The sequence below is a fragment of the Pseudophryne corroboree genome, unplaced genomic scaffold (genome assembly GCF_028390025.1).
Source record: "Pseudophryne corroboree isolate aPseCor3 unplaced genomic scaffold, aPseCor3.hap2 scaffold_144, whole genome shotgun sequence".
NCBI lineage: Eukaryota > Metazoa > Chordata > Amphibia > Anura > Myobatrachidae > Pseudophryne > Pseudophryne corroboree.
The window spans coordinates 915,636-939,378 of record NW_026968068.1 but is presented as its reverse complement, the minus strand read 5'-3'; the positions used below and the strand labels follow the sequence as shown (position 1 = coordinate 939,378).

Below are 23,743 nucleotides of genomic sequence, written 5' to 3'. Positions count from 1 at the left end.
CCCTGTTGTAGCAAGCGCTCTATTACGGGATACACTCCTAACTCCACCTCTGGCTTCAGAGGGTACTGTGGGATTTTTGGAGCTATCCTACCATCTTTTACTTGTACAACTACTGGAGCTACGTTTGCCATTAATCCAGTGTCCTGTCCATCTTTAGTCCAAAGTGACTCTGGTATCTGGGATGTCATTTCTTCTACTTGGGATGGAGTCCTATTTGTCATAATGGTATGTGACATTAATTTTGATGGGGAGTCTAACATGTCTCGCACTTCCTGAGCGTGATTCTCAGGTATGTCCAAGAATACACCTTCAGGAGTACAATAAATGACGCACCCCATTTTACACAATAAGTCTCTTCCCAGGAGATTAGTCGGTGCCGATGCAGCCAGCAAAAAGGAATGCTTGGTATGTAAAGGCCCTACTGTAATCTCGGCTGGTTTGCTAACAGGGTAGTGCTGGACTACTCCCGTTACCCCTATGGCTGGAATTGTCTTACCAGTGGTTCTCATGCCCACTGTCGAATTTATCACTGATTTGGCCGCCCCTGTGTCTACAAGAAAGTTTAATGATTTACCAGCTACATTGATTGCAATTTCAGGTTCACTCCCAAGGCTTGCAATCAATTTTACTGGCTGCAGATTACAGGTATGGCCACACCCCTATTGGGTATGGTGACCTCCCTGAATCCCGCTGGCAGCAACTACTTGTGAAGGGGTTAAATGGGAACTGCCAGGAGTTTGCCAGTCTCTGTTCGGGGGGTATCTTTTTGTTTCTCCTGCATGTGGCTCATAACTCCGTCTCTGCGGACCTTGCTCCCAATGTCGTGTGTCGTGTCGTTGTCTAGGGGGTTGGTAAGATCTTTGCGAATTTTTCGCTCTACAGTCTCGTGCTATGTGTCCCTGTTTATGACAAAAATAACATGTTACCACATTTGACTTACCCACAGGGTTTGGTGATATAAACACAGGCTGTTTTGTGGTCAGGGCCTGTATACTTACTGACATTAACTTATCACCTTGCGACTCCCTGTGTCTGGTGATATTCCGGTCGTGATCAATAGCAGCCTCTCTCAAAGTAGCCACTGACAGACCTCGCCAACATGGTTGCGTGGTCTGTACCCTTGTCTTTAATGCTTCTTTTAAACCATCCATTAGCACAGATACTGCTACTTCTTGATGGTTTGCATTGGTCCTAATGTCCTCTATGCCAGTGTACTTTGCCATTTCTAATAATGCCCGGTGAAAATAATCAGCAGCTGTTTCTGTCTCTTTTTGTTTAATGGAAAAAATTCTATTCCATTTGGCTACAGCTGGGAAATACTCCTTTAACTGTAAATTTATTCTTTTTACGTTATCTTTGTTGTACACATCTGTAAGAGGTACATCCAGATCCAATCCACAGTCAGCTAAAAATTGAGCTGAGTCGACATTGGAGGGTAAACATGCCCTCAGCAATATCTGCCAGTCTTTGTTATTGGGCTCTAAAGTGTTTCCTAGGTCTCTGATGTATTTTTGGCTAGCAACTAAGTCTTTTCTGGGGTCATGGAATTCAGACACTATGGTCCTTAATTCCATTCTGGAAAATGGGCTATACATGGCAATGTTCCTGATAGGAGTGACTCCTGATGTGTCAGTTTTCCCATTTGGAACAGCTATTACCCTAACAGGATTAAGTCTACTAACATCATTCTGTGTAGATTCTACAGCCTGTGGTGAAATGGTTTCAGCATAGTGTAAGGTGCCGTACTTACCCGTTGATACGACCTCACCTGTCCCTCCGCTAGGGGGCTTTGTTACTAATCTTATGGGTTGGGCCGTGCCTACTGTTGTTTCTGATATAGTGGCTGCTAGAGAGAGCGCCGATATTGTTGCCGATTCGTCCTCTTGATCACACTCCTGGGGAAAGTTCAAAACAGGGTACAACTTGCACGGGTTAATACTTGCATTGGTTAACTTATTAACATTATCCTTAACATTTATACAGTTGCTAAGTGCCTGTTTGTTACCCCCTGATGCGTCATTCTCCGCAACCAATTTCTCTCCTGATATGTATGGTGGCGGCGGGGCCGTGGCTATCAGTTTCCTGATAGGGCCAGATCCCGCCGCCAGAGCCAATCCTCTCTGTATTTCACCCTCCTGTTGCCATAGCTGCAAATAATCATAATGTTGGATTCGTCTCTTTGTTGATTTAATGAGACATATCCTCCTCCTTAAATTCATTAACACTTCTAGGCTGAAGCTACCTACTCTTGGGAATTTCTCCCCGTCATGTACTGTCATTCTCTCCCATTCATCACATAAAATTTCTGTATGTAAACCATATTTTTCACACATTACATACCTTGCCGACCCGACTGGTCGGTTTACTGAATCAACCCGAACCGAGGTTGATCGCCCCCTTCCTGAACAACTGGCCCCCATAATTTGCAGGTGTTGCTTGCTCTACCTCTGACCTTTATCTCAGGGTCTTCAGCGAACCCTTACAAAAAACCAAAATATTAAAAGATAGGTTGACGGTGAAGTTTACCGAGCACCTCACTCACTCGCCCACGCCGACCAATACGCCCACACACTGATATAGCGCTGGCGTACTCGACCCAGGGCCCCTATGAACCTCTATTTACTGGAACATGCGAGAGATATCCGAAGAACACTTACTCTTTCCAGTAACTATTGGTTGTTGGACAATTCCTGAGTGACCAGCGAACTTCCCTTCAGAAAATAAAAAATTACACAAATCACGTCAGAATGTACAAATAGTTTTATGACCGAGTTTGTACACAAATGGTACTGGTCAGACTAACTTAATGCACACAATTACGTGCGGTACAATCGTTCAGCACATAAGCAACTAATCTTATGTACGGAGCGACAAGTGGAATCGACATTCAGCAGCTGCGAATTCCTTCAGCCTGAGCTTTTTATGGCCTATATGGGTGTCGCACCAACCCTTCTTGGTGTTGTGCCTTGTCTCTATAGCGGACTTCCTTGTCTGCTGTACTTGGACCTCCTGGTCTGTTATGCGACCTCCTGGTCTGTTACAGTATGACCTCCTGGTCTGCTACACTCTAATGCTCAAATTTTATGTTTAACCAGAGATGCCTCCCTAGCCACCACGTATGTCACTTACACGTATGTACTTCACGAGAACTCGATGATTTCTGTGGTTCAATCCCCAAAATTGTAAAAACAAACACTCACTCACCACATACACACTTTTGTTTCTATTTCTATTTCTGCGCAGAAATTTTTCTTTAGACCAGATGTGTTGTAAATTTGGAGAAGGATCTGTTAATTTAAATTTCGGATTTAAAATAGATTTGCGCTATTTATCGCCTGTTGCGCTATTTATCGCTTGTTGCGCTATTTATCGCCTGTTGCGCTATTTATCGCTTATTGCGCTATTTATCGCTTATTGTGCTATTTAAAAATCAACACTATCGTGTGATTTGAGTTACGTGGGCGTACCCAGACGCTCCGTTGCGTAATTTACGCTACGTGCGTCGGCCTTTGCGTACGCGAGTCTCAGCCTTTTGTTAGAGACACGTGTATACAAAACCAATGTCCACCGTAACACAACTAACACGTTTTATCAATGTAGATGATCCTCGATCGTCTACCGTGCAACACACCAATCTCTCCTTTTACCTTTAGGTAGAGCTGCGTGTGTGCTTTACACTTTATCCCTTAACGCATTACTTTTACACTTTAACTATGAAATAGCGACAAATCTCTCTTAGCACGTTTTATCAATTATAAAATGGCAAACAGGAGAGTGATATATGAAAATACACGAATGAAAAAGAAATGCAGATATGCGTGTGTGCGTACGCAAGATAGAAATAAACAGTTTTAAAAGACACTAGTGTGTTGTTCTTACCTCCGGTTCCCGGATTCCTTCAGCACCCTTTACTAAGCGAAACAGACGCTTAACCCGTCAGCACTGCGAAGAATATGATCTCCCACCCTTTGCTGATGGATAATGTCTGCTGAAATTACCTAGCAGAGATATGTGAAGGACAGGACGAGCCGCCAATTGATAAAGCTAAATATTTATCTTATTTAAAACCCTTTGTGAGGTCTAAGAACACTGTACGCTATTTGCGTATGGAGTACCGTAAGGGTACGCTCGTTGCGTAACAATCGCTTAGCCGTGGTCGAGACGCTCAAGCGTCACGTTCGCTCACGGCCAAGAGATCACAGGCAGGCACGCTATTGGCTGCTGACTAACGTAATGGTTCGCTATAGCGTAACGGACGCTGTATCGGGAGCGGGCTGCTCGAGCGATACAGACGCTCACGAGAATACGCTGTTGGTATCGGGCACACTTATAGGTGAGCGACTACCGTAATGCTACGCTATCAGCGTAGCGGACGCTCGAGACCACGAGGAGATCACGAGCGGCGCCGACGCTCACAATGTTAAACCTTTATGTCTAAACCACAAACAATGTAATTTGCTGTAAAACCTTAGTGTAGAGATAGGGTGTAAATGCAACACTGTATAACCTTATTAACTCAAAAGCTGTTCGAGCGTCACCGACGCTCTGAGAATACTTAACACTATAAGAAATACACAAATACCGTGCTTAGGGTCCAACGCCTAATATATATATTATGAATGTTATACTTGCAAAAGAATTAACACAATACAAGTCATACACTACAATATAACATAGACTAACTAACCAGGTAACTACACAGTAAATACAATACAAGTACGTTTAAGAGAAAATGAGAGAAAGAGAAGAGCGAGAGAGAAAGATATGGCCCATAATAACAAGAAAAGACAATATGATTACGGAGAAAACTTACGCACAAAGGAAACGATTGCATGCGCCTCTGGACATCCAGCTCCCGATTTTCAGCAATGATAACCGATGAAGAGTGAGTGCTGGATGTGATCGGCCTGTCTATTTATGCCCCACACACAATACAATTCAATGGTCCCTACAATCTCATTGTTCATTGGACACAGGAATTCGTCTTTGCATTATAACAAAAGGTCATAGGTTGATTCATACAGGTGGGCTGTGACTATTTCCAACAGCTCAGGTGGGAGGGAAACTGGGTTTCCCGCCGCATGGATAAGTAAGTGCAAATACAGTAAATGTTCATAAACTTCTTATGTCCATAACTATTCGCACGAGCGATTGATCCGCTTCAAACCAACACCGGAATATTGCTAATTAAATACTCTTCCGATGGATACTAAACACCACTGTATTACTCCTGTCTGACCCTTCGTATCAAACAATGAGGGATCTCTCTGTCCAGGAACATACTACATTAACTAAACTTTCAGAATCTATCAAAGGGACCATAATCTACAAAATGCATTATATGGTGAAAATATGTAACGAAAGAGTTGCCCGCTAGACGCACACAATCTCTACCGTAAATGCGCATACCGTGCGCCTGCGGGTGCCCGCAACAGCGAGTATGCGCACGCACGGGAGAGCGCACGCATGCGCAGCAGGGACACATATGAGGTGCAAATATGGCAGTGTGCATCGTGATATTTTTCTGACTTTGACAGCTTACATGATTCTCCGCCCAGCGAAGAATTCTGGTGGCTTCCGCCATCGCCACTCTGCTCCTTGTGCCGCCTTGGCGGTTTACATGAACTACTGCGGTGACGTTGTCTGACTGGATCAGAACTGGTTGGTCGCGAAGTAAGGTCTCCGCTTGACATAGGGCGTTGTATATGGCCCTTAGCTCCAGGATGTTGATGTGAAGACAAGTCTCCTGACTTGACCAAAGACCTTGGAAATTTCTTCCCTGTGTGGCTGCTCCCCAACCTCGGAGGCTCGCGTTCGTGGTCACCAGGATCCAGTCCTGAATGCCGAACCTGCGGCCCTCTAGAAGGTGAGCACTCTGCAGCCACCACAGGAGAGATACCCTGGCCCTGGGGGACAGGGTGATCAACTGATGAATCTGTAGATGTGACCCGGACCACTTGTCCAGTAGGTCCCATTGCAAGATCCTCGCATGGAACCTGCCAAAGGGAATGGCCTCGTATGATGCCACCATCATTCCCAGGACTCGAGTGCAGTGATGCACTGACACCTGTTTTGGTTTCAATAGGTTCCTGACCAGAGTCATGAGTTCCTGGGCCTTTTCTATCGGAAGATAACCCCTTTTCTGGTCCGTATCCAGAATAATGCCCAAGCAAAGTCAGACGAGTCGTAGGAACCAACTGCGACTTCGGGATATTGAGAATCCAGCCGTGTTGCTGTAACACCTTCAGTGAAAGTTATACGCTGTTCAGCAACTGCTCTCTTGATCTCGCTTTTATGAGGAGATCGTTCAAGTACGGGATAATTGTGACACCTTGCTTTCGCAGGAGCACCATAATTTCCGTCATTACCTTGGTGAAAATTCTCGGAGAAAATTCTGGAGAGACCAAACGGCAACGTCTGAAATTGGTAATGACAATACTGTACCGCAAATCTTAGGTACGCCTGATGAGGTGGATAAATGAGTACATGAAGGTATGCATCCTTTATGTCCAGAGATATCATAAAATCCCCCCCTTCTAGGCTGGCGATGACCGCTCTTAGCGATTCCATCTTGAACTTGAACCTTTTCAAGTATAGGTTCAGGGATTTTAAATTTAATATGGGTCTGACCAAACCGTCCGGTTTTGGGACTACAAACAGGGTCGAATAATTTCCCTTTCCTTGTTGAAGCAGGGGAACCTTGACCACCACCTGTTGAAGATACAATTTGTGAATTGCATTTAACACTATCTCCCTTTCCTGGGGAGAAGATGGTAGGGCCGATTTGAAAAACCGGCGAGGAGGCACCTCTTCGAATTTCAGCTTGTAACCCTGAGAAACAATTTCTATTGCCTAGGGATCCACCTGCGAATGAACCCAGATGTGGCTGAAAACTCGAAGACGTGCCCCCAACTGGGCGGACTCCTTTAGCGGAGCCCCAGCGTCATGCGGTGGATTTTGTAGAGGCCGGGGAGGACTTCTGTTCCTGGGAACTAGCTGTGTTGTGCAGCTTCTTCCCTCTGCCCTTACCTCTGGCAAGAAAGGACGCACCTCGTACTTTCTTGTTTCTCTGTGATCGAAAGGACTGCATTTGATAATATGGTGCTTTCTTAGGCTGTGAGGGAATATAAGGCAAAAAATTTGATTTACCAGCTGTAGCTGTGGAGACTAGGTCCGAGAGACCTTCCCCAAACAATTCCTCACCCCTGTAAGGTAAAACCTCCATATGCCTTTTTGAGTCGGCATCACCTGTCCATTGCCGGGTCCATAGGACTCGTCTAGCAGAAATCGACATAGCGTTTATTCTAGAACCCAGTAGACTAATGTCACTTTGAGCATCTCTCATATATAGGACAGCATCTTTTATATGCCCTATGGTCAATAACATAGCATCCTTATCTAGGGTCTCAATCTCTGCTGAAAAGGTATCTGTCCATGCTGCCACCGCGCTACAACCCCGGCCGACGCAATTGCCGGTCTGAGTAAGGTACCAGAATGTGTGTAAATGGACTTTAGGGTAACCTCCTGCTTGCGGTCAGCATGGTCCCTGATGGTAGCCGTATCCTGGGATGGCAGCGCTACCTTTTTGGATAAGCGTGTCAATGCTTTATCCACCCTAGGGGAGGATTCCCACCGTATCCTGTCCATTGGCGGGAAAGGATACGCCATAAGAATCCTTTTGGGAATCTGCAGCTTTTTGTCTGGAGATTCCCAAGCTTTTTCACATAATTCGTTCAACTCATGTGAGGGGGGAAAGGTTATCTCAGGTTTCTTTCCCTTATACATGTGTACCCTCGTGTCAGGGACAGGGGACTCTGTGATGTGCAAAACATCTTTTATTGCAATAATCATATATCGAATACATTTAGCCAATTTTGGCTGTAACTTTGCATCATCGTAGTCGACACTGGAGTCAGAATCCGTGTCGGTATCTGTGTCAACTATTTGGGATAGTGGGCGCTTTTGAGACCCCGAAGGTCCCTGCGACATAGGGACAGGCATGGGTTGACTCCCTGACTGTTCCCTAGCTTCAGCTTTGTCTAATCTCTTGTGTAATAAGTTTACATTAGCACATAAAACATTTCACATATCCATTCAGTCAGGTGTCGGCGTTGTCGATGGAGACACCACATTAATTTGCTCCTGCTCCTCTCTAGGAGAGCCTTCTACCTCAGACATGTCGACACACGTGTACCGACACACCATACACTCAGGGAATCCTCTTATCTGAGGACAGTTCCCCAACAAGGCCCTTTGGAGAGACAGAGAGAGAGAGTATGCCAGCACACACCCCAGCGCTATATGACCCAGGAAAAAAACACAATAATTTTATGTTTACCCAGTAGCGCTGTATTTCCATATATATATGCGCCTAATTATGTGCCCCCCTCTTCTTTAAGACCCTCTTTCTACCGTGGTATAAGCAGGGGAGAGTCCGTGGAGCTTCCCCTCAGCGGTGCTGTGGAGAAAATGGTGCTGGTGAGTGCTGAGGGAGAAGCCCCACCCCTTCAGCGACGGGCTTCTGTCCCGCTCAAATATAGTAAAAAAATGGCGGGGGCTCTTATATATATATATACAGTGCCTAGCTGCATATATATTTATTTTGCCAAAGAGAGGTCTATATTGCTGCCCAGGGCGTCTCCCCTGAGCCCTTCACCCTTACACTGACTGCCGTGTGTGAGGTGTATGGGAGCAATGGAGCACAGCTTTACTGCTGTGCGTTACCTCAGTGAAGATCATGAAGTCTTCCGCCGGCTCTGAAGTCTTCTTTTCTTCTCATACTCACCCGGCTTCTATCTTCCGGTTCTGCGAGGGGGACGGCGGCGCGGCTCTGGGACGGACGGCGAGGGTGAGACCTGCGTACCGATCCCTCTGGAGCTAATGCTGTACAGTAGCCTAAGAAGCAGAGCCTATCAACTCACAGAAGTAGGTGTGCATCTCTCCCCTCCGCCCCTCGATGCAGGGAGTCTGTTGCCAGCAGGCTCCCTGAAAATAAAAAAATCTAACAAATATACTTTCTGTCAGGAAACTCAGGAGAGCTCCCTGAAAAGCACCCAGTCTCCTCTGGGCACAGTAGTAAACTGAGGTCTGGAGGAGGGGCATAGAGGGAGGAGCCAGTGCACACCCAGATCTAAAGTCTTTCTTTAAGTGCCCATGTCTCCTGCGGAGCCCGTCTATCCCCCATGGTCCTTACGGAGTCCCCAGCATCCTCTAGGACGTAAGAGAAAAATTATGCTGGCAGAAAAATCCAATTGAGTGATTAAACAGCTCCAGAGCTGCTCTGTAAGGCAAGTAAAAGGGTGTGGGCCCTGCAGCACTACCTGTAGTTTGCATTGTGCATTGGAAGCCTAGTTTGCTGTCTGTTTCCACTTCTTTTTTCTTGAGCCCCTCCCGTCTATACCCTTGTGCACTATCCTGACTTCTCCTCCCGTCTGCTTACTTTGTGCCTTCCAATGCACAATGCAAACTACAGGTAGTGCTGCAGGGCCCACACCCTTTTACTTGCCTTACAGAGCAGCTCTTGAGCTGTTACAGTGCCCAGCTGCTGCAAGAAATCAGCGTGAATGCTTCAGGGGCTGGGGCATGGCCAACATGAGCCCCACACCGAAGGAGGGTGGAGGTGTTTAATGCGAACTAGGGGTCTCGCACAATGCGAACTACAGGTAGTGCTGCAGGGCCCACACCCTTTTACTTGCCTTACAGAGCAGCTCTGGAGCTGTTACAGTGCCCAGCTGCTGCAAGAAATCAGCTTGAATGCTTCAGGGGCTGGGGCATATCCAACATGAGCCCCACACCGACGGAGGGTGGAGGTGTTTAATGCGAACTAGGGGTCACTCAAGTGCCGCAAAAGGCCGCCATGCCCTGCACGCCACTTTTCTCTTTTCATATGCAGACGAGGGTTGAAGCCAACTTTGACCCACTGCTTGGATGACATCGCCATATGCAAATCCATCTGCTGCAGGCCTTCCCCCAGGAATGCTTGCACTAGTTGTTGCATTTGGTTTGTTGTTTGGGGGTGCTTCAGTATTAGGCAGCCTTCTGCCCTCCCATGTTCATCTGAAAATATGTGTTCTCTCTGCAGTTGTTGTCCCCAGATGAGAGTTCCCTTGTGCTGCCTCAGTTGAATCTCCTTTACTTGACAGAGATGTGCCTGAGCAGCGGCCCTCCCCAGCCCTATCCCAAATCATACTTATTTTGCATAGGAGATACCATGGTCATGAAGACTGTTCTCCCAGGGTGCGGTTCATTCATTGCATTCTGGGTATGCTGACCCCTGTGATTTCCCCAAATGTGGGAAACTCGACTGCATTATTTAATGCGAACTAGGGGTCATCCAAGCACCGCAAAAGGCCGCCATGCCCTGCATACCCCTTTTCTCTTTTCATAAGCAGACGAGGTTTGAAGCCAACTTTGACCCACTGCTTGGATGACATCACTTGCTGCCTTTCCAATGAAGCAAGTTTAATTTAATAATAGGTGAAAAACCATCCCTACAAAGGTGTTAATCAGATACTTGGCTTTGTGGACACTTTTCAGAGCACAAATTTGTTAGCATAAAAATAAAGCCAGAAAATGAAGAGCTGTTTAATCACTCAATTGGATTTTTCTGCCAGCATATTTCTTTTTCTCTGCAACCCACTGCTAAATTGTGCTTCGTGGCTGTTTTTTTTATAAAATCACTTAATCAAATCTAACTCTGATTACATCAGAGAAGGCCAGGTACCCTACACCATAAGAGGTGGTTTGAAATTTTTACTTGTCTACTTAAAGATCACCAAAATCTGATAACGAGGTCAATTACGTACCTAGGTGGGATTGAACCACCAACCTTTTGGTTAACAACTGAACACGCTAACTGTTTGCGCCTCAGAGACACTTTGCGAAAGTACATACTGACAAAGGTTAATAAGCATTCATCTAGAACGTTTCCTAGAAAAACTTTAAAAAGTCAATAATCTGGAGAGTTTTTGTAAGATGTTCCTTCCATCAACCAATGAAGAAACACATTGGTACTTTCCCATGATGAGTGAGTGCTTCAGGATCTCTTGCACTTACATGTGCAGCAAAGGACTACAATGGAAGCATGCTGGGCCTATAACCAAGAGGTAGGCAGATTGTAACTGTCCTCTGCTATATGCATTTTTTTTGTTAATTAAAGTAATCCAAAACTGGGATTGATATTTTGGCTCTTTTATTTTTACTTAAAGTACAATAACTTTTACCGTTTTAATTTGTTTTAATAGTATATTGACAGTATTGTTTTCTTTCAAAAATCCACTTAATTTTCTTTACCCTATTATTAAAATGGTAATTGACAAAAACAAACTACATTGTCACCAGAAGAGCAATACAAAATGTACAAGTGATATATTAAAATCATCTTTTCAGCTTGAATTTCAATGATGCATTGAGGTAACGATTTTGTGAGAAACATCTTCACCCTTAAATAAAGATTTTCTTAATTCCCTACCTGTGTGCTAATTAGATATCACCTTGTTTTCACATTAAACAGACTTCCACATGAGAAAGCAGCAAGGATGCAGTGGCTTTAATGTTTCCTGGTGTCAACCTGTATTATTTCAGTAGACATTGAAATGAGGATGCATCTTGCTGCCTTTCCAATGAAGCAAGTTTAATTTAGTAATAGGTTAAAAACCATCCCTACAAAGGTGTTAATCAGAGACTTGGCTTTGTGGACACTTTTCAGAGAACAAATTTGTTAGCATAAAAATAAAGCCAGAAAATGAAGAGCTGTTTAATCACTCAATTGGATTTTTCTGCCAGCATTTTTCTTTTTCTCTGCAACCCACTGCTAAATTGTGCTTCCTAGCTGTTTTTTTATAAAATCACTTAATCAAATCTAACTCTGATTACATCAGAGAAGGCCAGGTACCCTACACCATAAGAGGGGGTTTGAAATTTTGACTTGTCTACTTAAAGATCACCAAAATCTGATAACAAGGTCAATTTTGTCCCTGGGTGGGATTGAACCACCAACCTTTTGGTTAATAGCCTTATACACTAACTGATTGCGCCACAGCGACACTTTTCAAAAGTACATACTGACAAAGGCTAATAAGCATTCATCTAGAACGTTTCCTAGAAACATTTTAAAAAGTCAATAATGTGGAGAGTTTTTGTAAGATGTTTCTTCCATCAACCAATGAAGAAACACATTGGTACTTTCCTATGATGAGTGAGTGCTTCAGGATCTCTTGCACTTACATGTGCAGCAGAGTACTGTAATGGAAGCATGCTGGGTCCATAACCCAGAGGTAGGCAGATTGAAACTATCCTCTGCTATATGCATTGTTTTTATTAATTAAAGTAATCCAAAACTGGGATTGATATTTTTGCTCTTTTATTTTTACTTAAAGTACAATAACTTTTACCATTTTAATTTGTTTTAATAGTATATTGACAGTATTGTTTTCTTTCAAAAATCCAATTAATTTTCTTTACCCGATTATTAAAATGGTAATTGACAAAAACAATCTACATTGTCACCAGAAGAGCAGTACAAAATGTACAAGTGATATATTAAAATCATCTTTCCAGCTTGAATTTCAATGATGCCTTGGTGCAACAATTTTGTGAGAAACATCTTCACCCATAAAGAAAGATTTTCTTAATTCCTTACCTGTGTGCTGATTAGATATCACCTTGTTTTCACATTAAACAGACTTCCCCATGAGGAAGCAGCAAGGATGCAGTGACGTTTATGTTTCCTGGTGTCAACCTGTATTATTTCAGTAGACATTGAAATGAGGATGCATCTTGCTGCCTTTCCAATGAAGCAAGTTTAATTCAGTAATAGGTGAAAAACCATTCCTACAAAGGTGTTAATCAGAGACTTGGCTTTGTGGACACTTTTCAGAGAGCAAATTTGTTAGAATAAACATAAAATCAGAAAATGAAGAGCTGTTTAATCACTCAATTGGACTTTTCTGCCAGCATAGTTTTTTTTCTCTGCAACCCACTGCTAAATTGTGCTTCCTAGCTGTTTTTTATAAAATCACTTAATCAAATCTAATTCTGATTACATCAGAGAAGGCCGGGTACCCTACACCTTAAGAGGGGGTTTGAAATTTTGACTTGTCTACTTAAAGATCACCAAAATCTGATAACAAGGTCTATTACATCCCTCTGTGGGATTGAATCACCAACCTTTAGGTTAATAGCCATACACACTAACTGATTGCGCCACAGCGACACTTTGCAAAAGTACATACTGACAAAGGCTAATAAGCATTCATCTAGAACGTTTCCTAGAAAAACTTTAAAAAGTCAATAATCTGGAGAATTTTAGTAAGAAACACATTGGTACATTCCCATGATGAGTGAGTGCTTCAGGATCTCTTGCACTTACATGGGCTATTAACCAAAAGGTTCCCACCCAGTGATGTAATTGACCTTGTGATCAGATTTTGGTGATCTTTAAGTAGACAAGTCAAAATTTCAAACCCCCTCTTATGGTGTAGGGTACCTGGCCTTCTCTGACGTAATCAGAGTTAGATTTAATTAAGGTGCGCAAGGGCATAGAAGGGAGCGGTTTAAGTAAAAAAGAAGTGGAAACAGACAGCAAACTAGGCTGGAGAGAGACCTGAGACAAAGAGATCTGAATTATACTAGAGCCGACCAGGGGAAACACAAATTATGCAGTCAAGTTTCCCACATTTGGGGAAATCGCAGGAGCAGCACACCCAGAGTGCAATGGGTGAGCCTTTCCCTGGGAGAAGCACCTTCATGATCATAGTATCTCACCTGGCAGGTAAGTAGGAGTTGGGCTAGAGCTGGGGAAGGTCGCTGCTCGGGTACCCCCCTGTCAAGTGAAGGAAATCCAACTGAGGCAGCACAAGGGAACTCTCGAAAGAAGAACAAGGCTAGAGGAAGATCTGAGTCAAAGAAATCTGACTTTTACCAGAGCTGACCAGAGGAAAGCACAAACACAGTCCCCCACTACCACCAGGAAACATTAACGCCACTGCATCCTTGCTGCTTTCTCATGTGGAAGTCTATTTAATGTGAAAACAAGGTGATATCTAATTAGCACACAGAAAAGAAAATTAAGTGAATTTTTGAAAGAAAACAATACTGTCAATATACTATTAAAACAAATTAAAATGGTAAAAGTTATTGTACTTTAAGTAAAAATAAAAGAGCAAAAATATCAATCCCAGTTTTGGATTACTTTAATTAACAAAAAAAATGCATATAGCAGAGGATAGTTTCAATCTTTCTACCTCTGGGTTATGGGCCCAGCATGCTTCCATTGCAGTACTCTGCTGCACATGTAAGTGCAAGAGATCCTGAAGCACTCACTCATCATCGGAAAGTACCAATGTGTTTCTTCATTGGTTGATGGCAGAAACATCTTACAAAAACACTCCAGATTATTGACTTTTTAAAGTTTTTCTAGGAAACGTTCTAGATGATTGTTTATTAGCCTTTGTCAGTATGTAATTTTGCAAAGTGTCGCTGTGGCGCAATCAGTTAGTGTGTATGGCTATTAATCAAAAGGTTGGTGGTTCAATCCCACCTAGGGATGTAATTGACTTTGTTATCAGATTTTGGTGATCTTTAAGTAGACAAGTCAAAATTTCAAACCCCCTGTTATGGTGTTAGGTATTTAGACTTCTCTGATGTAATCAGAGTTAGATTTGATTCAGTGATTTTATAAAAACAGCTAGGAAGCACAATTTAGCAGTGGGTTGCAGAGAAAAACAAATATGCTGGCAAAAAAATCCAATTGAGTGATTAAACAGCTCTTGGATGGTTTTTCACCTATTACTAAATTAAACTTGCTTCATTGGAAAGGCAGCAAGATGCATCCTCATTTCAATATCTACTGAAATAATACAGGTTGACACCAGGAAACATTAACGCCACTGCATCCTTGCTGCTTTCTCATGTGGAAGTCTGTTTAATGTGAAAACAAGGTGATATCTAATTAGCACACAGGTAAGGAATTAAGAAAATCTTTATTAAAGGGTGAAGATGTTTCTCACAAAATCGTTGCCCCAATGCATCATTGAAATTCAAGCTGGAAAGATGATTTTAATATATCACTTGTACATTTTGTATTGCTCTTCTGGTGACAATGTAGTTTGTTTTTGTTAATTACCATTTTAATAATCGGGTAAAGAAAATTAATTGGATTTTTGAAAGAAAACAATACTGTCAATATACTATTAAAACAAATTAAAATGGTAAAAGTTATTGTACTTTAAGTAAAAATAAAAGAGCAAAAATATCAATCCCAGTTTTGGATTACTTTAATTAACAAAAAAAAATGCATATAGCAGAGGATAGTTTCAATCTGCCTACCTCTGGGTTATGGACCCAGCATGCTTCCATTACAGTACTCTGCTGCACATGTAAGTGCAAGAGGTCCTGAAGCACTCACTTATCATGGGAAAGTTCCAATGTGTTTCTTCATTGGTTGATGGAAGAAACATCTTACAAAAACTCTCCACATTATTGACTTTTTAAAATGTTTCTAGGAAACGTTCTAGATGAATGCTTATTAGACTTTGTCAGTATGTACTTTCGCAAAGTGTCGCTGTGGCGCAATCAGTCTGTGTGTATGGTTATTAACCAAAAGGTTGGTGGTTCAATCCCACCCAGGGACGTAATTGACCTTGTTATCAGATTTTGGTGATCTTTAAGTAGACAAGTCAAAATTTCAAACCCCCTGTTATGGTGTAGGGTACCTGGCCTTCTCTGATGTAATCAGAGTTAGATTTGATTCAGTGATTTTATAAAAACAGCTAGGAAGCACAATTTAGCAGTGAGTTGCAGAGAAAAAGAAATATGCTGGCAAAAAAATCCAATTGAGTGATTAAACAGCTCTTCATTTTCTGGCTTTATTTTTATGCTAACAAATTTGTTCTCTGAAAAGTGTCCACAAAGCCAAGTCTCTGATTAACACCTTTGTAGGGATGGTTTTTCACCTATTACTAAATTAAACTTGCTTCATTGGAAAGGCAGCAAGATGCATCCTCATTTCAATGTCTACGGAAATAATACAGGTTGACACCAGGAAACATTAACGCCACTGCATCCTTGCTGCTTTCGCATGTGGAAGTCTGTTTAATGTGAAAACAAGGTGATATCTAATTAGCACACAGGTAAGGAATTAAGAAAATCTTTATTTAAGGGTGAAGATGTTTCTCACAAAATCGTTGCCCCAATGCATCATTGAAATTCAAGCTGGAAAGATGATTTTAATATATCACTTGTACATTTTGTATTGCTCTTCTGGTGACAATGTAGTTTGTTTTTGTCAATTACCATTATAATAATAGGGTAAAGAAAATTAATTGGATTTTTGAAAGAAAACAATACTGTCTATATACTATTAAAACAAATTAAAATGGTAAAAGTTATTGTACTTTAAGTAAAAATAAAAGAGCAAAAATATCAATCCCAGTTTTGGATTACTTTAACAATAAAAAATGCATATAGCAGAGGATAGTTTCAATCTGCCTACCTCTGGGTTATGGGCCCAGCATGTTTCCAATGCAGTACTCTGCTGCACATGTAAGTGCAAGAGATCCTGAAGCACTCACTCATCATGGGAAAGTACCAATGTGTTTCTTCGTTGGTTGATGGAAGAAACATCTTACAAAAACTCTCCAGATTATTGACTTTTTAAAGTTTTTCTAGGAAACGTTCTAGATGAATGCTTATTAGCCTTTGTCAGTATGGAAGTTTGCAAAGTGTCTCTGTGGCGCAATCGGTTAGTGTGTTTGGTTATTAATAAAAGGGTTGGTGGTTCAATCCCACCCAGGGATGTAATTGACCTTGTTATCAGATTTTGGTGATCTTTAAGTAGACTAGTCAAAATTTCAAACCCCCTCTTATGGTGTAGGGTACCTGGCCTACTCTGATGTAATCAGAGTTAGATTTGATTAAGTGATTTTATAAAAAAACAGCTAGGAAGCACAATTTAGCAGTGGGTTGCAGAGAAAAAGAAATATGCTGGCAGAAAAATCCAATTGAGTGATTAAACTGCTCTTCATTTTCTGGCTTTATTTTTATGCTAACAAATTTGTTCTCTGAAAAGTGTCCACAAAGCCAAGTGTCTGATTAACATCTTTGTAGGGATGGTTTTTCACCTATTACTAAATTAAACTTGCTTCATTGGAAAGGCAGCAAGATGCATCCTCATTTCAATATCTACGGAAATAATACAGGTTGACACCAGGAAACATTAACGCCACTGCATCTTTGCTGTTTTCTCATGTGGAAGTCTGTTTAATGTGAAAACAAGGTGATATCTAATTAGCACACAGGTAAGGAATTAAGAAAATCTTTATTTAAGGGTGAAGATGTTTCTCACAAAATCGTTGCCCCAATGCATCATTGAAATTCAAGCTGGAAAGATGATTTTAATGTATCACTTGTACATTTTGTATTGCTCTTCTGGTGACAATGTAGTTTGTTTTTGTCAATTACCATTATAATAATAGGGTAAAGAAAATTAAGTGGATTTTTGAAAGAAAACAATACTGTCAATATACTATTAAAACAAATTAAAATGGTAAAAGTTATTGTACTTTAAGTAAAAATAAAAGAGCAAAAATATCAATCCCAGTTTTGGATTACTTTAATTAACAATAAAAAATGCATATAGCAGAGGATAGTTTCAATCTGCCTACCTCTGGGTTATGGGCCCAGCATGTTTCCAATGCAGTACTCTGCTGCACATGTAAGTGCAAGAGATCCTGAAGCACTCACTCATCATGGGAAAGTACCAATGTGTTTCTTCGTTGGTTGATGGAAGAAACATCTTACAAAAACTCTCCAGATTATTGACTTTTTAAAGTTTTTCTAGGAAACGTTCTAGATGAATGCTTATTAGCCTTTGTCAGTATGTAAGTTTGCAAAGTGTCTCTGTGGCGCAATCGGTTAGTGTGTTTGGTTATTAATCAAAGGGTTGGTGGTTCAATCCCACCCAGGGATGTAATTGACCCTGTTATCAGATTTTGGTGATCTTTAAGTAGACAAGTCAAAATTTCAAACCCCCTCTTATGGTGTAGGGTACCTGGCCTTCTCTGATGTAATCAGAGTTAGATTTGATTAAGTGATTTTATAAAAAAACAGCTAGGAAGCACAATTTAGCAGTGGGTTGCAGAGAAAAAGAAATATGCTGGCAGAAAAATCCAATTGAGTGATTAAACAGCTCTTCATTTTCTGGCTTTATTTTTATTCTAACTAATTTGTTCTCTGAAAAGTGTCCACAAAGCCAAGTGTCTGATTAACATCTTTGTAGGGATGGTTTTTCACCTATTACTAAATTAAACTTGCTTCATTGGAAAGGCAGCAAGATGCATCCTCATTTCAATATCTACGGAAATAATACAGGTTGACACCAGGAAACATTAACGCCACTGCATCTTTGCTGTTTTCTCATGTGGAAGTCTGTTTAATGTGAAAACAAGGTGATATCTAATTAGCACACAGGTAAGGAATTAAGAAAATCTTTATTTAAGGGTGAAGATGTTTCTCACAAAATCGTTGCCCCAATGCATCATTGAAATTCAAGCTGGAAAGATGATTTTAATATATCACTTGTACATTTTGTATTGCTCTTCTGGTGACAATGTAGTTTGTTTTTGTCAATTACCATTTTAATAATCGGGTAAAGAAAATTAATTGGATTTTTGAAAGAAAACAATACTGTCAATATACTATTAAAACAAATTAAAATGGTAAAAGTTATTGTACTTTAAGTAAAAATAAAAGCTAAAATATCAACCCCAGTTTTGGATTACTTTAATGAACAAAAAAAAAATGCATATAGCAAAGGATAGTTTCAATCTGCCTACCTCTGGGTTATGGGCCCAGCATGCTTCCATTGCAGTACTCTGCTGCACATGTAAGTGCAAGAGATCCTGAAGCACTCACTCATCATGCGAAAGTACCAATGTGTTTCTTCATTGGTTGCCGGAAGAAACATCTTACAAAAACTCTCCAGATTATTGACTTTTTAAAGTTTTTCTAGGAAACGTTCTAGATGAATGCTTATTAATCTTTGTCAGTATGTACTTTTCGCAAAGTGTCTCTGTGGCGCAATCGGATAGTGTGTTCAGCTATGAATCAAAAGGTTGGTGGTTCAATCCCACCCAGGGACGTAATTGACCTTGTAATCAGATTTTGGTGATATTTAAGTAGACAAGTCAAAATTGCAAACCCCCTCTTATGGTGTAGGGTACCTGGCCTTCTCTGATGTAATCAGATTTGATTAAGTGATTTTATAAAAAAACAGCTAGGAAGCACAATTTAGCAGTGGGTTGCAGAGAAAAAGAAAAATGCTGGCAGAAAAATCCAATTGAGTGATTAAACAGCTCTTCATTTTCTGGCTTTATTTTTATGATAACAAATTTGTTCTCTGAAAAGTGTCCACAAAGCCAAGTATCTGATTAACATCTTTGTAGGGATGTTTTTTCACCTATTACTAAATTAAACTTGCTTCATTGGAAAGGCAGCAAGATGCATCCTCATTTCAATATCTACGGAAATAATACAGGTTGACACCAGGAAACATTAACGCCACTGCATCTTTGCTGTTTTCTCATGTGGAAGTCTGTTTAATGTGAAAACAAGGTGATATCTAATTAGCACACAGGTAAGGAATTAAGAAAATCTTTATTTAAGGGTGAAGATGTTTCTCACAAAATCGTTGCCCCAATGCATCATTGAAATTCAAGCTGGAAAGATGATTTTAATATATCACTTGTACATTTTGTATTGCTCTTCTGGTGACAATGTAGTTTGTTTTTGTCAATTACCATTTTAATAATAGGGTAAAGAAAATTAAGTGGATTTTTGAAAGAAAACAATACTGTCAATATACTATTAAAACAAATTAAAATGGTAAAAGTTATTGTACTTTAAGTAAAAATAAAAGCTAAAATATCAATCCCAGTTTTGGATTACTTTAATGAACAAAAAAAAAATGCATATAGCAAAGGATAGTTTCAATCTGCCTACCTCTGGGTTATGGGCCCAGCATGCTTCCATTGCAGTACTCTGCTGCACATGTAAGTGCAAGAGATCCTGAAGCACTCACTCATCATGCAAAAGTACCAATGTGTTTCTTCATTGGTTGCTGGAAGAAACATCTTACAAAAACTCTCCAGATTATTGACTTTTTAAAGTTTTTCTAGGAAACGTTCTAATGAATGCTTATTAGTCTTTGTCAGTATGGACTTTTTGCAAAGTGTCTCTGTGGCGCAATCGGTTAGTGTGTTCAGCTATTAATCAAAACGTTGGTGGTTCAATCCCACCCAGGGACGTAATTGACCTTGTGATCAGATTTTGGTGATATTTAAGTAGACAAGTCAAAATTGCAAACCCCCTCTTATGGTGTAGGGTACCTGGCCTTCTCTGATGTAATCAGAGTTAGATTTGATTAAGTGATTTTATAAAAAATCAGCTAGGAAGCACAATTTAGCAGTGGGTTGCAGAGAAAAAGAAAAATGCTGGCAGAAAAATCCAATTGAGTGATTAAACAGCTCTTCATTTTCTGGCTTTATTTTTATGATAACAAATTTGTACTCTGAAAAGTGTCCACAAAGCCAAGTATCTGATTAACATCTTTGTAGGGATGGTTTTTCACCTATTACTAAATTAAACTTGCTTCATTGGAAAGGCAGCAAGATGCATCCTCATTTCAATATCTACGAAAATAATACAGGTTGACACCAGGAAACATTAACGCCACTGCATCTTTGCTGTTTTCTCATGTGGAAGTCTGTTTAATGTGAAAACAAGGTGATATCTAATTAGCACACAGGTAAGGAATTAAGAAAATCTTTATTTAAGGGTGAAGATGTTTCTCACAAAATCGTTGCCCCAATGCATCATTGAAATTCAAGCTGGAAAGATGATTTTAATATATCACTTGTACATTTTGTATTGCTCTTCTGGTGACAATGTAGTTTGTTTTTGTCAATTACCATTTTAATAATCGGGTAAAGAAAATTAATTGGATTTTTGAAAGAAAACAATACTGTCAATATACTATTAAAACAAATTAAAATGGTAAAAGTTATTGTACTTTAAGTAAAAATAAAAGAGCAAAAATATCAATCCCAGTTTTGGATTACTTTAATTAACAAAAAAAATGCATATAGCAGAGGATAGTTTCAATCTGCCTACCTCTGGGTTATGGACCCAGCATGCTTCCATTACAGTACTCTGCTGCACATGTAAGTGCAAGAGATCCTGAAGCACTCACTCATCATGGGAAAGTACCAATGTGTTTCTTCATTGGTTGATGGAAGAAACATCTTACAAAAACTCTCCACATTATTGACTTTTTAAAATGTTTCTAGGAATCGTTCTAGATGAATGCTTATTAGCCTTTGTCAGTATATACTTTTGCAAAGTGTCGCTGTGGCGCAATCAGTTAGTGTGTAAGGCTATTAACCAAAAGGTTGGTGGTTCAATCCCACCCAGGGACTTAATTGACCTTGTTATCAGATTTTGGTGATCTTTAAGTAGACAAGTCAAAATTTCAAACCCCCTGTTATGGTGTAGGGTACCTGGCCTTCTCTGATGTAATCAGAGTTAGATTTGATTCAGTGATTTTATAAAAACAGCTAGGAAGCACAATTTAGCAGTGGGTTGCAGAGAAAAAGAAATATGCTGGCAGAAAAATCCAATTGAGTGATTAAACAGCTCTTCATTTTCTGGCTTTATTTTTATGCTAACTAATTTGTTCTCTGAAAAGAGTCCACAAAGCCAAGTATCTGATTAACATATTTGTAGGGATGGTTTTTCACCTATTACTAAATTAAACTTGCTTCATTGGAAAGGCAGCAAGATGCATCCTCATTTCAATATCTACTGAAATAATACAGGTTGACACCAGGAAACATTAACGCTACTGCATCCTTGCTGCTTTCTCATGTGGAAGTCTGTTTAATGTGAAAACAAGGTGATATCTAATTAGCACACAGGTAAGGAATTAAGAAAATCTTTATTTAAGGGTGAAGATGTTTCTCACAAAATCGTTGCCCCAATGCATCATTGAAATTCAAGCTGGAAAGATGATTTTAATATATCACTTGTACATTTTGTATTGCTCTTCTGGTGACAATGTAGTTTGTTTTTGTCAATTACCATTTTAATAATAGGGTAAAGAAAATTAAGTGGATTTTTGAAAGAAAACAATACTGTCAATATACTATTAAAACATATTAAAATGGTAAAAGTTATTGTACTTTAAGTGATTTATAGTGTAGACTGGCCTGTGCTGTAGTTCTTGAACTGTACTATACCGTCAGCATTTGTATTGTGTTTTGGCTGTGCTGCAACACTGTATTTATGTGTGCAATGTTTATGTATGTTTTTTTTATGTCAATAAAGACTGCTTTTTCAAGCCAATATCTGAAAACAATCAATGTTTATCTTTGATGGCAATAAAAGTGGTATGATATTTGATGCTTTTGAAATCCAATATCTGATATGTCCCCTATCTGGGAACCATATATTAAATGGCTTTTCAGAAAAGGGAGATGGGAGAAGAGCTTTCAGTACTTGTAGGACCGATGCACATAAAGAAGCAAAAAAACATACATAAACATTACACACATAAGTACCGCGTTGCGGCACAGCCAAAACACAATAGAAATGCTGATGGTATAGTACAGTTCAAGAACTACAGCACAGGCCAGCCTACACTATAAATCATGAACTGCACTATACATTTAAACTGTACAATAATACAACAGTTAATAAGGCTATGGGTGTGGAGTGTAAGAGGGTGAGGGAATCACAAGCCCGAAGCTTTATTGAAAGACTGACACATATAAGGGGAGGATTAATAAATAGAAAGACATCCTTTACTATAGAATGTAGTCCAATCCGGTCTTTCAACTCTTCCACAATTGAAAAACGGATAGTGTTCCCAAGCCTTCCATCCTGGAATATCTTTGGTCTTTCGCCAATGAAGAAAGCAATCCCTCCCTCCAGCAGACCCTTCAACCACAATACAAGATCACAGCCAAAAGGCCGAGAAGCAACTACACTTGAGCTTAACAAAAATGGCTAAAACTTAGTGGAGGAAAGTGCAGTGCACCAAAACATAAGCTGACACAATCATGGAGAATGCGCCAGCATATATGCTCTTCTATCTATATTTTGCAAACATGCTCTTGTCCCCTCCAGCTGCTCTATGTAGATTTAACGTCTGGCAAGGTGCATAACCCACTGACAAGCAGGCACACTCCTGCATGAGTTTTCACTCTCACTAGCTGGATGATACACAATCATTTGCATGTGCTCCACCTCCGACACACCACCCACCCAACCACCCAGTCACCAGAGCCACCCACAAACCAACTGGCTCCGTGATTTAATTTGCACAGTGTAGTCATCCAGGCAGCATGTCCTTCTCAATGGAAGGATCTCTGGTTCCATGGAATCTTCCGCATTGGAATGCTGCGGAACAAAAAGGATTTAAATATTCAGCTTGCTAGCATTCAATGTACCTGCGGCTTGGCTCTAGCACATGGGTCTTCATCCTGTGGCCCTCCAGCTGCTGTGAAACTACACATCCCAGCATGCCCTGCCACAGTTTTGCTATAAGGTATGCTAAAACTGAGGCAGGGCATGCTGGGATGTGTAGTTCCACAGCAGCTGGAGGGTCGCAGGTTGAAGACCCATGTTTTAGCATGCCTGTTCTATGATGCATGTTCCGTGATGTCACAATCAGCTTGGAATGGGGTGT

At 40.6% G+C, this 23,743-nt stretch overlaps 1 non-coding gene and 1 pseudogene across 1 annotated transcript; one reads left to right on the top strand and one right to left on the bottom strand.

The window, feature by feature from the left end:
- Nucleotides 1-10,185: 10,185 nt before the first annotated feature.
- Nucleotides 10,186-10,364, top strand: LOC134997445 (U1 spliceosomal RNA; annotated as a pseudogene).
- Nucleotides 10,365-13,616: 3,252 nt separating this feature from the next.
- On the bottom strand, nucleotides 13,617-13,779 carry LOC134997278 (U1 spliceosomal RNA). Its single transcript, XR_010199823.1, has one exon. It is a non-coding gene; the product is annotated as a U1 spliceosomal RNA (small nuclear RNA).
- Nucleotides 13,780-23,743: the final 9,964 nt, after the last annotated feature.